At 42.9% G+C, this 16841-nt stretch overlaps 1 long non-coding RNA gene across 1 annotated transcript; it reads right to left on the bottom strand.

The window, feature by feature from the left end:
• Positions 1 to 12403: 12403 nt before the first annotated feature.
• On the bottom strand, positions 12404 to 12948 carry LOC131402175 (uncharacterized). Its single transcript, XR_009218337.1, has 3 exons — positions 12878 to 12948; positions 12711 to 12777; positions 12404 to 12552 (listed from the first exon to the last, which is right to left on the bottom strand). It is a non-coding gene; the product is annotated as an uncharacterized LOC131402175 (long non-coding RNA).
• Between the last annotated feature and the right edge of the window lie 3893 nt (positions 12949 to 16841).

Raw genomic sequence — 16841 nt, 5'->3', positions numbered from 1 at the left:
GAATCTTGCACCTAGTTGCACAGGCGCATCCCTGTCAGGTGTGCTCACAGGTGGTCTGAACTCCAGTCCCATGCCCACCCCTGCCTGGTCTTCAGATTCAGCAGAGACGATCCCAGGAGCTGCTCTGTACATCCCACAACTCCTTTGCAAACAACTTCTGGTGACTGAGGCGGGTATCAGGAAACAGGAAGAGAAAGTGAAGACAGCAAGAGAGAGACTGGCAGTAGCACTCATGCAGACAGACTTGCTAGCAAGGCAGGGAGAGCGAGGGGCCAAGAACGACGTCTCGACAAACACGATGAGGAAAAGACAAAATGGTCCAGATGACATGGAGCTCACACTACATTAATGCCTCTGCAGGGGTCCTGATGTCTTCTTGCTTTGATCTTTTGAAACTTTAATATATACCAATAGTTTTCTTTTCTTTGATTCCTTTGCATGACAGAGAAGATACAGACAGTGATCCTTCTGAGGAGAGAGATTTGGTTTCAGGTGAGGAGAGAAAGGAGATCTTTCTTTCTCATTTTGTTCTCTCATTTTCCTTTCCTGAGTGTTATGCATTTGTATTTTAAGATCAACAGAGAGTTATCACAGTCAGGGGATTCTTTCGAGTTTTGCCCTCACAGTCACAGAGAAGACCTACATAGTCCAAATGAATTGTCCTTTTTGTGTAATAGTCCAATAGATTCCAACATAATATTTCACTAAAGAGCTGTTATATCTGTCTTCTCAAAAAAGACACCTACTTCTGGGTCTCTATTTTTCTGGTATTTGTTGCATGTTGAATCACAGCCGCACATAATGAAATACTGTATTTTCCCTTTTTTTAGATTTATATGTGTTGGAAATTTGATTCATGAAAATTGATATGCCATTGCGGTATCATGCTGTCAGGAGAACGACTGTTTTCAGCATCAAAAGTCTCACAATAAGCCAGTGTGTTGGGATTTGTCTATTTGCCTGATCGAGTATGTTGCACTCTTCGAATCCTCTTTATCATAACTTACTTTTGTCCCACAGATTTATCAGTTTCTGAGAGCAATGTGTTCAACAATAATAGAGTATCTTACTATTTATATCTTCCCTAAAAAATGAGTTATTTTTAGCTAAATCTTCTCTCCTCTATTCTTCCATGTGGTAATCATCTGGATTTGGGTTCGAATGTGTTTTTCATGTCTTGTTTTAAAACTAATACTGAATTAGACAGACTGTTTTTTCCTTTCCTCGTGACTCCTGTCATGTTCTCCTGGGTTCACATTTCTTCTTCCTGATGTACATTCTTTACCGCTTCTTTCACTGTGGGCCTGTGGGAGGTCAACTTTGAGTCTGTTTGTGGGTCAGATAACGTCTTTCTTTCTTTGACGCATAGTTTGAATAGCTGTTTATTTAAGCTTTGTAGTAATTATTTTCCTTCTTTGTCAAGTTATTTAATATATCTGAGCCTCCATACCTTTAGCTTAAAATGGGAATAAAACTCTAAAAATAGTGACTGTAACTTAGATAATACACGCAGAGCTTGCCAGTCATGTTGCTTAGCAGAAATTAGTCAATAATGATAACTATTATTAATCATTATAATGATATTATTATAATAATGTAATATATAATAATATATTAATGTATAATAATAATTAAACATTAATTTATAATAATAATGTATAGTGTATAACATATAATGTATGCAATGATTAATAATATTATTAATCATTAAAATCTTGAAGTGTGCATTCTCAGAGAATCACTGCTTAAGATTGAGAATGTGAAGCTCACACACAAAAAGTATGAGAGAGTGGCATGACTGTGAATTTAATTCTCAGCCCTTCGGTTTCTTCAGCTGTGGTCGTCTGCACAGTGTGTACAGATAATGTAATCTTTTCCCACATTCCAACGGCAGAACAGCGCAGCCTGACTCATGCCTGGGATGCTCTAGACTGCTTGCTGGGGAGCCTCTGCTGTGAGGCTCATTGGACTCTGTACAGAGAAAGATGAAAAAAGATTCTCTCTTTTCCCTCAGTTTTCTCCCCCCGAGTTTTATTCCCTTTTATATCCAGAGGAGATACTCTCTTCCCAGAACCTTGGTGTTACTCTGGGATGCAGGCTTCCCAGACACTTAGTCATTTCAGCTTCCAAGGCCCAAGGTGACTGCAGAGTCATGTCTCACCCACTCCTCCCAACTTGGCCTGTTTCCCATCATGGAGGACCCATGAGTGGGGAGAGGAGCCATCGAGGGAGATTGATCTGGAAGTCCTGGTGAATCTGAGCTTCAGAGAATGAAGCAGAAAAGGGGAACCTGAGACTGCCAGGCCTTCAGTGGGGGAGGAAAATGGAGGAACTGAGAGGGGTGTGATGGTTGCACAGAGTCAAGGGGAGGACTGTTTCAAAGTTTCCTAAGAAAGGAAAACTTGCACTGAAGTGGGGATTCGATTTTACACGATGGCAATATCTGTGCTGGTTTCACCAATTCTGGTGTCCCTGAGGGATGAACTGGTGTGACACCATAGGACAGAATTTGTAGTCATTTTCAGGACTTAAGGAAGGTGAAATCTTTCAGCATAGTCCCCTGTAAGCCAGTTAGGGGCCAAGTCTAGAAAGGCTCGGAGCCTGTGTCCGTCCAATGTAGGTTCGTTGTGTTCCAGCCAAGTTCCTCTGGACACCAGCTGTGAAAACGAGACATCAGACCTAGTTAAAGCTACTCATCGCAGCTTCCGTAGGTAGCCATGAGGCAGGTAATACCTCAGGCATTGTCACTAGACCACACAGTTGCCCTCCTTCTTCCGCTGACAGTGACTTGTGAGGTGAGGAGAGCGCATCAGTATGGTTCAGTGAGCTGCAAAGTATGGGAGACTCCAGGCGAAGGAGATGCCAAAGCCACAGAGACCCGATGCTTCCTATGTCTCCCTCTTTGTTTTCCACTTAATTTTCACCCTCAGTCCTCTTTTCCTCCCCTTTTCCCTCTTTTGGCTCTCTCTCCCTCTCTTTCCCCTACATGTTCCAGCATAATTGAGGTATTAACGATATACAGTAAACTGCATACATTTAAAGTGAACAATTTGATACATTTTGATTATAACTTATTGAACCATCACCACAATCAGGAAAAGGAACACCCATCCATCCCAAATTTCCTTATGCTCATTTTAATTCCTCCTTCCCTGCCGTTTGCAAACACATTCTCATTCCCAGGCAACCAGTGATCCGGTATATGTCCTTATAGATTTTCCAAGAATTTTTATAAATGGGATCATATACTATGTACTCATTTTTTACTGGCTTCTTTCACTCGGCATAATTATTCTGAAATTTATGCTTGTCATTGCATGTACTATGAATTCATTCCTATCCCCAAGACTTCCCTGGCAGCACTGTACACATGCCTGAGTGCTTCCCAGGTTGGCATGAGAGCCAATAGTAACTATAAACACTTCAACTTAGTCACAAATGCACAACTCAAAAATAAATTACTTGTGACAACAATAACTCAGAAGGAGAAGAGGAAAGGGATGGAACCCGCTTAGACTAATGGAGATAAGAGGCTATCAGAAGATGAACTATCTCATCTATGAGATCTTCATACAAACCTCACAGTAACCAGCAAACAAAAAATCATAGCAGAGCCATAAATCATATAAAAAAAGAAAACCTCCACAGAAAACCCCCAAAATGAAATGGTAGTCAGAAACACAAAGGAAGAGAAAGAATGGAAATATAGATCAGGTGGGACTAAGTCCTCATGTATCAGTAATCACTCTAAATGTAAATCGATTGAATTCTCCAATAAACAGACACAGAGTGGTGGGGTGGATTAGAAAACAAGACCCAACAATATGCTGCCTCCAGGAAACACATCTCAGCTCTAAAAAGAAACAGGCTCAGAATGAAGGGATGGGAGACAATACTGCAAGCAAATGACAAATAAAAGAAAGTAGGTGTTGCCATAATTATATCAGACAAAGCAGACTTCAAGATAAAAAAGACTATGAGAGACAAAGAGGGGCAGTATATAATGATAAAGGGGACTTTCCACTAAGAGGACATAACACTTATAAAGATGTATGCACCTAACACAGCAGCATAAAAGAATATAAATCAACTATTAATAGACCTAAAGGGAGAAATTAACAGCAACACAATAATAGCAGGGGACCTGAACACCCCACTTACATCCATGGATAGATCATGCAGAGAAAGGCAACAATAGTGGAATTAAATAAAAAATATGATCAGATGATCTTAATGGATATATAGAGAGCATACCCTCCCAAAACAGCAGAATACACATTCTTCTTAAGTGCACATGGAACATTCTCAACGATAGACCATATGTTGTGAAACAAGGCAAGCCTGAATAAATTTAAGATTGAAATCATATCAAGCTTCTATTCTGACCACAATGCTATGACACTAGAAATCTACTACAAGAAAAAAGATGAGGAAGTCACAAATATGTGGAGACTGAAGAACACATGACTGAAGAACCATTGGATCAATGAACAAATGAAAGGAGAAATCAAAAAATACCTGAAGACAAATGAAAATGAAAAGACAACAAAACAACTCTTATGGGATGCAGCAAAAGCTGTTCTAAGAAGGAAATTCATAGCAATACAAGCGCACCTCAACAAACAAGAAAAATACCAAATAAGTAACCTTAAACTACACCTAATAGAACCAGAAAATGAAGAACAAATGAAGCCCAAATTCAGCAGAATGACGGAAATAATAAAAATTAGAGCAGAAATAAATGAAATAGAAACTAAAAATAACTGTAGAAAGGATCAATGAAACAAAGAGCTGGTTCTTTGAGAAGATTGAAACAAAATTGACAGACCCTTAACCAGACTCACTAAGAAAGAAAGAGAGAAGGCTCAAAGACATAAAATTAGAAATGAAAGAAGAGAAATTACAACAGATACCACAGAAATCCAAAGGACAATAAGAGAATACACTGAACAACTTATATGCCACCAAATTGGATAACCTAAAAGAAACAGATAAATTCTTAGATTCACACAACCTCCCAAAACTGAATCAAGAAGAAATAGAATAAATGAACAGACCAATCACAAGTAAAGAGATCAAAATGGTGATAAAAAACTCCCAAAAAACAAAAGTCCAGGACCAGATGGCTTCTATGGAGAATTCTACCAAATATTCAAACAAGATTTAATACCTATGCTTCCCAAACTATTTGAAACAGTTGAAGAAGATGGAAGACTTCTTAATTCATTCTATGAGGCCAACATCACCCTGACAGCAAAAGCAGGCAAGGATAGCACAAAGAAGGACTATTATAGGCCAATATCACTGATGAACACAGATGCAAAAATCCTCAGCTAAATATCAGCAAATTGAACACAGCAATATATTAAAAGGATCATATAAGATGATCAAGTGGAATTTATACCAGGGATGCAGGGATGGTTCAACATCTGCAAATCAATGTGATACACCACATTAACAAAATGAGGAATAAAAATCACATGATCCTCTCCACAGATGTAGAGAAAGGGTTTGACAAGATCCAACATCCATTTATGATAAAAACTCTCAATAAAATGGGTATAGAAGGAAAGTACCTCAACACAACAAAGGTCATATATCACAAACCCACAGACAACATCATACTTAATGGTGAAAAACTTAAAGCCATTCCTCTGAGAACAGGAAGAAGACAAAGGTGCTCACTCTTGCCACTCCCATTCAACATAGTACTGGAGGTTGTGGCCAGAGCAATTAGGCTGGAAAAAGAAAAAAAAAAAGGAATCCAAATTGGAAAGGAAGAAAGGAAACTCTTGCTGTTTGCAGATGACATGATTGTAAATATAGAAAACCCTAAAGAATCCATCAGAAATCTATTAGAAATAATCAACAATTACAGCAAAGTTGCAGCATACAAAATCAACTTACCCCAATCAGTTGCATTTCTATACTCTAATAATGAACTAACAGAAAGAGAACTCAAGAATACAATCTCATTTACAATTGCAACAAAAAGAAAAAAGTTTCTAGGGATAAATTTAACCAAAGAGGTTAAAGACCTATACAATGAAAACTATAAGACATTATTGAAAGAAATCAGTGATGATCTGGAGTAATGGGAAGATATTCCATGCACATGGATTGGAAGAATAAACACAGTTAAAATGTCCATATTACCTAAAGTAATCTACAGATCCAATGTAATCCCTATCAGAATTCCAATTACATTCTTCATAGAAATAGAACACAGAATCCTAAAAGATATATGGAATAACAAAAGGCCTCAAATAGCCAAAGAAATCCTGAGAGGAAAGAACAAAGCTGGAGGCATCACAATCCTAACTTGAAAATATATTACATAGCTATAGTAATGAAAATGGCATGGTATTGGCACAAAAGCAGACTCATAGATGAATGGAACAGAACTGAAAGCCCAGACAGAAAACCACATATCTGTAGTCAGTTAATCTCTCACAAAGGAGCCAAGATCATACAATGGAGAAAGGAAAGTCTCTTCAGTAAATGCTGTTGGGAAAACAGGACAGACACATGCAAAAGAATGAAAGAAGATCATTATCTTCCACCATACACAAAAATTAACTCGAAATGGATAAAAAACTTGAATCTAACACTTGAAACCATAAAACTCCTAGAAGAAAATATACGCAGTACACTCTTTGACATCGGTCTTTGCTGCACCCTTCCCAATACCATGTCTACTTAGGCAAGGGAAAGCAAAGAAAAAATATACAAATGGGACTACATGAGACTAAAAGCCTTCTACAAGGCAAAGGAAATGTGAACAAAACGAAAAGACAGGGCCGGCCCCGTGGCTAAATGGTTAAGTGCGCGCTCCTCTACTGGCAGCCCAGGTTCGGATCCCAGACGCACACAGACTCACCACTTGTCCGGCTATGCTGAGGCCACGTCCCACATACAGCAACCAGAAGGATTTGCAACTATGATATACAATCAAAAAATGGGCTGAGGATATGAATAGACATTTTTCCAAAGAAGATATATGGAAGGCCATCAGACACATGAAAAGATGTATAACATCACTAATTATTAGGAATATTCAAATCAAAACTACAATGAGAGTTCACCTTAAACCTGTCAGAATGGCCATAATTTCCAAGGCAAAAAATAACAAATGTTGGAGAGGATAAGGAGAAAAGCGCACCCTCACACACTGCTGGTGGGAATGCAAACTGGTGCAGCCACCAGGGAAAACAGTGTGGAGATTTCTCAAAAAAATAAAAATAGAAATACCATAACTTCCAGCTATCTCTTTACTGGGTATTTATCCGAAGAAATTGAAATCAACAATTCAAAGAGATTTATGCACCCCTGCGTTCACTACAGCATTAGTCACAATAGCCAAGACATGGAAGTAACCCAAGTGCCCTGCTACAGATGAATGGATAAAGAAGATGTGGCATGTATTATATACAATGGAATACTACTCAGCCAGAAAAAAAGACAAGATCATCCTGTTTGCAACAAATTGGATAGACCTTGAGGGTATGATGTTAAATGAAATAAGCCAGACAAAGACAAATATGCATGATTTCACTCATATGTAGAAGATAAACATACACAGGAATGAAGAGAACAGATTAGTGGTTTCCAGAGGGGAAGGGGGCTGGGTGTTGAGTGAAAGAGTTAAATGGGCACATATGCATGGTGATGGATAAATGTTAGACTACTGGTGCTGAGCACGATGCAGTCTATACAGAAATTCACAAATAATAATGAACACCCGAAATTACACAATGTTAAAACCCTTTATAATTTCAGTAAAATAATTAAAAAAGAAAAAAATAATTCATTCTTTTTTATGGTTGAACAGTATTCCAAGGTGGGGATATACCACACTTTGCGTATCCATTCACCCGTAGATGGACATTTGTGTTGTTTTCCGTTTTTGTCTGCTATAAATAGGTTGTTATCAACACGTGTGTACAAGTCTGTGTATAGACATATGGGCTTATTTCCCTTGGATGGATTCCTAGGAGAGGAATGGCTGGGTAGACGTATGGAATTATTAAAGACGCATCCAAGCTATTTTTCACCAGCACTCGATGAGAGTTTCAGTGACTTGACATCTTCAACAACTCTTGCTATAGTCAGTCTTTTTAATTATAGCCATTCTCAAGTGTGGTGGAATCTCATGATGACTGTCCCTTACATTTCCCCAATGACTCATGTTGTGAAGGAGAAGGCAAGCCACGCACAGACTGGGAGAAAACATCTGCAAAACATATCCCTAGAAAAGGATGTGTATTTATATTATATAAAGAGCTCTTACAACCCAATAGTAAGAAGACAAGCAACATGTCATGTCTTACCAGGAGACAGCAGGTCAGGCCTGTATAAGCACCAGGAGTCCCGCCAAGAAGATGAGGGTGAGGGCCCAGACAAGGAGGTCTGGGGAGACAAGTGGTGGGGTGAACCACCTCCTGTCATCGCCCCAGTGCTCCTGCTGACCCCACTGTGCCTCAACCCTCCTTGACAAGGGTTGGCCAACTTTCCTCATCATCCAAAAACCTATTCACATGGTTCTCTTCGATGAGGCACAACATCAAGATACGCGCCTCCTACCCTGGGCTGTGGCTTCCTGCAGGCTTACCAGGCTTCACAGTAAAGGTGTCATCTCTGTTGGGAGAATATTCTGGAAGTGAATGAAATGGAGAATGCATGTGAGTGTGATTCACTCTTTTTAATACAACTTTTTAGATACACAGAAAAATAAAGGGAACAGTCTCATAAACATCCATCACCTATATTTACCAATGTATATTCCATCCAATTAAAACAATATTTCATCAATGTATAAATTATTAACACTTGCCCCACTTGAATCATCCCACGTATTCAATGAAATATTAAAGTAAAGTAGACATCATGATGTTTCACCCCATTTTAGTTCCATCTCTAAAAAGTGAGCACACTTTGCTACAAAATCCAAGGCCATTATCACAGAACAAAAGTGTAATAAATTAAACCAAATTCATACCTCTGGGCACAGATGAGTGAATTTGAATGAACTTTCTTACGACGGCCGTGGGGAGAATGGGTCATCACAGTTGGTAAGCCTATGGGATCTCTCTAAATTTGTAAATTTACACTGAAAAGTGTTCTTCCGTGCCTAGAAACACATCATCCCCTTCTCCTTTATCTATTTGCTTAATATTCATTTTCTAGGATTAACCTACAATGTAATTTCCGGCAGGAAGTCTTTTCTGATTTCCGCCTGCAAGTATGAGTTTTTTCACATCAAATAATTGATAAGTTTCAATTCTCTATTCTTGTTATTGCCAGCTACAACATAAAGTCCAGAAGGGGAGGACACACGGCACCCAGTGGGCATGGGGGGGAGGGATGCAGTTCCCCCTACGTGTACCTCTATCCAGACAACCACTTAGAGGTGTGCTGTCTGATATGCAGCAGCAACAAGTCTCTTTTTGAATTAAAATTAACTTTAGTTAAATAAAATAAAAATTTTAATATCTCAGTAACATTAAAAATCAGTAACAATAAAGACCAGTCACAATACCATCCTTCGAGCACTCAACAGCCATATGCAGCTATGCACTGGACAGCACAGATATAGAACATTCCACCACTGCAGAAAGTTCTAGAGCATTGGTGCTCATCTAGAGTGGGACTTGGCAAACTATAGCCTGTGGATCAGGAAAAACATCCACCCCCAAACCTGCAAGTCTGATTCACACACAGCTAGAGGCCCTCACTGACCATCTGGCCCAGTGGCTTTCAGTGCAGAGATAAGGAAACAAATGTCCAGAGAGGGGCGGTGACTAGTTTGAGGTCACAGAGCTGTCTAGGAGAAGGTGAGGGCCACCAATATTACACTGGTGTTCTTTTCTCTCTCTCAATGGTGGGGAAAGACTGGGGGACTGTGCCACCACCTGCCAGCCTGAGAAAGTTCAATTCTCTCTCAACCCCAGGCGTCCAGAGTTCCCAGAAAGGCCTCACTTCCTTTCACAATGACCAGGGAGACTTACCATCCCCAAGGACACTCTTCCTGTCCAGGGTCAAGTTCTGCAATTGGGTACCATTCTGGGTCAGCCACAGGAATTCCTCATAGATGGCAACTCTGTCCAGTCTCGGTGGCAAGGTACACAGGGAGTCCATTCCAGTGTGGTTACTGTGAAGGACAGACCTGGAAGGGCACAAAGGATGAACAAGGGTGTCTGGAATACTACCGTGATTCTAGATACCCTGCTTTTGGGTCCTGTCCAAGAGAACTTTCTGCAGTAATGTAAACATTTGTCTGCACTACCAAATACACTCATTATTAGCCCCATGTTGTTATCGAGCACTTAAAATGTTGCTAGTGTGTGTGAGTGAGGAACTGAATTTCTCATGTAATTTAATTTCAAGTACGTAATTTATAAATAAATAACCACAGGGAGAACATTTTTGAAACTTTGGAGTAGGGACTTTTGAAAATGCATAACAACAATGAGAACACTGGTAAAAATGGTCAAAATCAACTTTCCAGAGCCTAGAAATTTTTCAAAGGCTTGTAAGAATCTGAGGAGGGTTTAGTGAAGATACACGGTGGAATCTTGATAAAGGTAGCAAATTTTGTGGCACTATAACTTTCACTATTCACATCCTGCTCTCACAATATCCTCCATAACTTTGAAAACCATCAGTCTTAGAACCATGGTGGCTGAGACAACCAGAAGCCAAGCAGCCATAATGGGTTTAGAGCTCTGAAAAGAACCATCCCCATCGAACTGTCATTAGCTGACCTGCCTGGCATCTCCCCGAAAAAGCTCCATGTTCAGGGCTTGTCCTTACTTGACTCAGAGCTTGCCCAGAGTGGAAAGTCGGTCCCCAAGGCACTTGGTAAAAACAATCAGAGCTAATTGTTTTCTATTGTAGTGGCCTGAGGGAGTGATTCCAGCTGAGGCAGGTAAGAGGTGAGCCAAAAACTTAGAAGAAAAATTGGGGGAATGAGATGTCCACAGGGGGCTTTGAAAAGCTGCAGTGTATTTGTGGGCATCTAGAAGGCCACAAGTGCTCAGGGATGTGGCAGGCCGAGGACAGACTTGAGAACATCTTAATCTCTCACCTCTAGTTGAAGGGTTGGCTTAATATCTGAAAACTTGATTATGTAATACACCATATTAATAGAATAATGGCTATACCACGTATTTTCAACCATATACATGGAAAAGAATTTCACAAAATACAACGCCCTTCATGCCTAAAAATGAAAACACTCAACAAATTAGGAATAGAAAAAAACTTTCTCAACTTATAAATAGCATCGATGAAAAACCCAAGGCTAACACCATATTCAATGTGAAAGACTGAAAATTTCCCCCTAAGACCAGGGACAAGTCAATGATATCTTCCCTCATCTCACATGTTAATAACAGGTACTAGAGGTTCTAATGAGGGCAATTAGGCAAGAACAAGGAATAAAAGAAAGCCAGATTAGACGAGAAGAGGTAAAACTATTTGTTTTGCAGAGGAGAAGACATTGTATATACAAAAACCTAAAAAATACAACACCCCCATACACAATATGTGAATCATATCCCAATGGTGTATAAAAAATTTAAATTGCCCCATGTGGTTAGTGGCTTCACTATTGGAGAGCACAGTTAGATTGCTGATATTTGTTGAAAGTCTCCAGAAGAGGAGGAGGAGCAGGATGCTGGAGGTTGGTGGCCTCAAATGTTAATGCTTTTCTCAACCCCCGAAAACCTATGAATGGAGATGGTAGGATTAGCTGACAGGGATGTGCAGGAGAATGAGCACCATGTAAGTGACTTCCAGATCAAGGATGTGTCACGGGAGCTCAGAGCCATCAGCCATCAGCTCAACCAATGCTTCTAATCTCCTCATTCTACATCAAGTCGGTGACCAGGCAGGAGTGGAATATGTCTCACAGCTGGCTGCCTCTGTAGAGCTTGGTGACCTAGAACAAATGGGAGGGAGAGTGGGTGAGATGGATGTCTCCTGGGGATGCAGGTGGCCACTGGGCCAGTGAAAGATCACAGATCTTGGGGCAAAGGAGACCTGACTTCAAATCCTGGCTCTGCCCCTAACTCATTTTGTGACCTTAGGCAAAATACTCCCCTTTCTGAGCTTCAGTTTATCCACATGAGAAATGGGGAAGGCAGCTAGGACATCACCTCTGGGAAGTGAGAGAACCCAGACACGCAGGGAAAGTGAAGGATTGAAACAATAATGTAACAGATGTAAGTCAGGCAGAGGAATGAGGGTGCTCTCAGGGCAAGGAGAGACGGGAGAGGGGAGACCCCACCTGGTCCTGGGTGTCTGTCTGCAGGGCGGTGTACTCCGAGGATGTGGGCTCCAGGTTGCTGAGGTTCCAGCTGATCCTCCAGAAATGTAGCTGCTGCTCTCTCTGTATGCATAAACTCCAGGGTGCAGAGCCTGGAGCCACTGAGAGGAAGAGCAGACAGGTGGAGACTCTCAGCTCCCAGCACAGAGGCATGGTGGACCACGGGGTCAGGGTGGTGGGTGAAGACAGCGTCCACACTGGTGGCTGCCCCATCCTTCTCAGACCTGGGGAGAGAGGGACGTGGGGAATCTAGAGAGAGGTCCTGAAACCTCTGGGGTTTGGCCCGAACAGGAAGCAGGAAATGGGAGTCGAGTGGGGAAACTGAGAGAGGGGTGGTCACAAAAGTGGTCATTAGGGGCAAGTGCTCAAGGGAGGGTCTTACCTGAGGGAGACCAGTCTGCCACTCAAGGAGAAGGGGCCCAGGCTGCTCTTCTTCAACAAGGATCCAGCTGGGGAGGAAGGAAAGGAAGATGAGGAGGAGGGACAGGGGTTGGGGGAGGGGCTGGGTGGGATTTAACCCACCAGGAGCTGCTGGGACCAGGGTCTCACCAGGCTCTGCAGGACCCTCTCAGTGGAGTTGAAAGTGGCTGAGCTGTTGCTCCTGTCTGATGAATACCAGAAGGTGGAGATGCTGACACTGACTGTGAGGGTCTTCAGGTTGTGCCCCAAAGCTGCAAGACGAGAGGGAGAGCGATGGCCATCACTGAGAGCTGGCCTGAGACCACACCAGAGTCCTGCACTCTTTATCATCTGTCGTCTTCTCTCACAGTGGCACCACCCCCCACCCGTGTGGTCACCCAAGTCAGAACCAGCATATCTGCTCAGCTCCTCCTCCCTCCCAGTAACACCCATTCACCTTGCACACTCGTCCTCACATACACTCCATCCCTGTCCCAACTCAAGTCTTAAATTCCTTCACCCAGACCAACACCCCAGCAGGCACACTGGATTCTCTGTCTAAAGCATGTTCTACAAGGACTACTAGAAAAATCTTTCTGAAATGAATACCTCACTAGGGCCACCACTGCTCTAGTACCACCCATGGCTCCCTATGGCCTTCAGTGTTTAGTTCAACCTTCTTGACCTGGCACTCAAGGCTCTACTCAATCTGGCTCCTGCTGACCTTTCAGTCTCATTTTATCCATCTACTGCGGGTTAAACTTCATGCTTCACGCAGCCCAAATTCGTTTCAATTCTCCCCATACGGCATGTTGTTTAGGGCTGTAGCCTTTGCTCATGGAATCCCCTCTGCCAGGAAAACTCTTCATCCTCTATTTGCCAGGGTCCGTCCTACTCATTCTTAAAGACTCCATTCAGGTGAAAATTTCTCTAGCAAGCTCTTCCCCTCCAAATTATGCCACGTGCCACTCCCCGAAACCTCCCACATTGTGTTATAATGGTGTGTTAATTCACAAGATTAGGGGCTCTCTGAGGGCTGGCCTTAGACTGAATCGTTGGTATAATCTTTGTGATCAGCATGATTGTCCTAAAACCAGAATTTCACACCCTGGCTTCCCAGCTCCTGGATCACAACTGGCTGGTAGGGGCTGGAGAGCTTCTCTTGGGAAGGTAAAGGCACCCCCAGATACCTGTGGTGGCTTCTGGTGGCACAGGTGATGATCAAGTATGCAGGGATGTGGTGGCTGGCTCGGGAGCTGTGGCGAGGACTGTCATCAGGGAGGGACAGAGTGGGAGGAGCTTCCAGGCTCACCTGGGCTCCAGCAGTGGCTGTCCCAGGACCACCATTCACAGGTGAATCATAAATGAGAGTGAGGGGATGGGTCACTGTGTGAGTAGAGGGATGAGCAAGCCTGTGGATGAGAGGAGCCCAAGAGAGTGAGATCAGTGAATAAGAGAGACTGAACACAGAGGAGAGAGAGATGGACGGGCAGAAAACTTGACAGACAGATGGGATACCTGGAAAAGGGGGACCAAGGGCGGGGCTTCAAGAGAATAAAAGTGAAAAACCTGTGGGGTCAGAATGTGGTGGAGAACATGTCTGTGTCTAAGGCTTTCTCACCCTGGGCTGGGACTCTCCACCAGAACCCAAGAGAGAGAGAAGGGATGAGTTAGGGCCCTTCCAGGTCCTTCCCTCACCAAGGACAGCGGGTGAAGGAGAACAATTGCTCCGCAACCCCAAATGCGATGGGACCCAGGACATCAGGGCCAGGAATACTCACTGGTGGTAGTCGGGGCTGCGGCTCCATAGGTATAACTTGTGGAGAGAAGGCGAGAGGAGCTGAGCAAGTGTTGGGGTGAACATAAAGGATTAAGGATGAAGGAGGATGTAGGGACGTTTGTGGGAAAAGCAGAAGAGAAGAGGGAAGGGGTGTTCAGGGAGGTGGCAACGAGGTGGAAGGTGGCTGAACTCAGCAGTCACACCGTGATGAGAAGACTGAACCCCGACCAGAAGGAGAGAGAGATGGATCAAAACTCACTTTAGAGCAATGGAGGCAACACAGAACTTTGACTGGCAGAGAGAGCGTGGCTGTAGCCCAGCCCCTCACCACTGAAGTAGAGGCTGTCCCCGTCCAGAGTGAGGGAAACCAGGTGGGTGACGCCCAGGTTCTCATGGCTCAGCTCTCAGTAGAGTCGCTCTCTGTCCAGCCCGGGACCTGCGGGGCTCAGAGTGGAAGGTGCAGACGGCTGTCCACCCCACTGGCTGCCCCACTCTTCTCAAGCCTGGTGGAGGAAGAACATGGGGCTGTGCAATACTGAGCAGGTGTCCTTCTGGGTGTGGAATGTGGGAGAGTGGAAGGGAGGAGGCTGAGGGAGAGGCTGAATGGGCTGCTCTGATGTGTGGAGGGGCTCTCCTCGGTGTCTCCCGTCTGAGACAACCCCCTCACAAGTAAGGCCTGACTTCCTTTAGGATGTGGAATGGGGCCTGTGAGTGACCAAGTGTGGTGAACACACAGACCTGGGTGAGGGGGTGCCTGCAGGTCTACACGGACAGCAGAGAGGAGAAAAGCCAGTGCCCTGTGCCATCTGACACATGCAGGCAAGAAAGTACCGTTACATTCTCTCGGTTCTACACTCCAAGGTCTTTTCTTTCTATTTCTTTCTTACTCCACAGCCATCACCCAGACCTAGGGAACAATCACCTCACTCGTAATCTTCTTGCCAACACCTCCTGCCTCTTAAGTATTCAATCTTAACCCTCAGGTCCATTTTAACCAAAGTGCTTAGACCAAACGCCAATCACATCCGCCATCTGTTCACATCTCTCCAGAGTGTTCCCACTGGTATTAGAACAGCGTCCCTAGTCACGCCTGACCTGGTCCAGCATGTCCCCCTCGCTGGTCTGGCTCACACCTCTCCCCCTGTGTTGACTCCGCTCATCCATCCCTCTTCTCAGTTCATGGACACAACAGACTCTCTGTTTCAGGGGTGTCCTCATGCGGGTCCCTCTACCTGAAACGCTCTCTTGAACACACTCCCACACCCTCACTCCAATGTACCCTTCAGACCAGCTAAATCCAGTCCCAACTCTAGCTCTCAAGCTAAATATCAGTCCTTCTCAAGAGGGCTTCCCTACCCCCTCAGGTTGAGTCCCCTTGTGCCAAACTCCCACATCACTCTCATCATTTACTGTCTAAAATCCAAATTCCCAAATACAATACAAATTCCATGGAGTTGGGACAAGGTCTCTCTGGTTCTCCATGACCCCATGCATGTGGCCCAGGGCCTGGCTTATGAGATGAGGAAACATCCTGGTTTGTCTAGGACTGCCTTTGTTTGAACACTAACCATCCTGTATCCTGGAAAACCCCTCTGTTCTGAATAAACGAGGATGGTGGGTCACCATAAATTATACACTCAAAGACTATCTATTGCATGACAAGCACACATTCCCCTCAAGAACGTCACAGGAAAGCTAGAATGAAAAAGGCACAAACACACAAACACAATTAGTAGAGGCCAACAACTAAATACAAAATCATTTAACAAGATTCTCTGCAACACGAATCACCAGACTGTTCTTTCAGAAAAGATTCAAGAAACAAAGTTAATTCCCTTTAGAAGGCAAGGTGGAGAGGACAGTCTTTTTGGAGACTAGTGCCCTTCCCTTCAATCTACAGTGTTGCTTAGTATTCCTCCAAATGATTTGAAATGTCATAAAGAAAAAAATGTTCAAAATAAATCTGGCTACTGGCAAATTCAATTTTAAATTTGTTATTAATACAAAGTTCCAATCATCTTTTTCCCTGAATGCTCCTTTATTTCAAATTTTTGTGGAGGATTTATAGGACTTTAGAAGTCAAATTGAATGGGTCTAAGGAATGTTACTGAGTATCCCTGCTAATATTTAATGGGATGTCTTCTAATACTACATACACACGCAAAACATTTCTGTATTTAAATTATGTATAAATTCTGACTTTTGAGTATTATGCAAGTAAATCTATATTTTCTACTATGATACACATTTGCAGTTATTTACTTTTGTTTCATGTGTTCTTATTTGCGTATAACTGTACTTACTGAAATATTTACCACACAGAACCACACACAG

Source organism: Diceros bicornis, assembly GCF_020826845.1.
Source record: "Diceros bicornis minor isolate mBicDic1 chromosome 30 unlocalized genomic scaffold, mDicBic1.mat.cur SUPER_30_unloc_5, whole genome shotgun sequence".
NCBI lineage: Eukaryota > Metazoa > Chordata > Mammalia > Perissodactyla > Rhinocerotidae > Diceros > Diceros bicornis.
The sequence above is the reverse complement of the archived record's forward strand: the minus strand, read 5'-3'. Positions and strand labels throughout refer to the sequence as shown.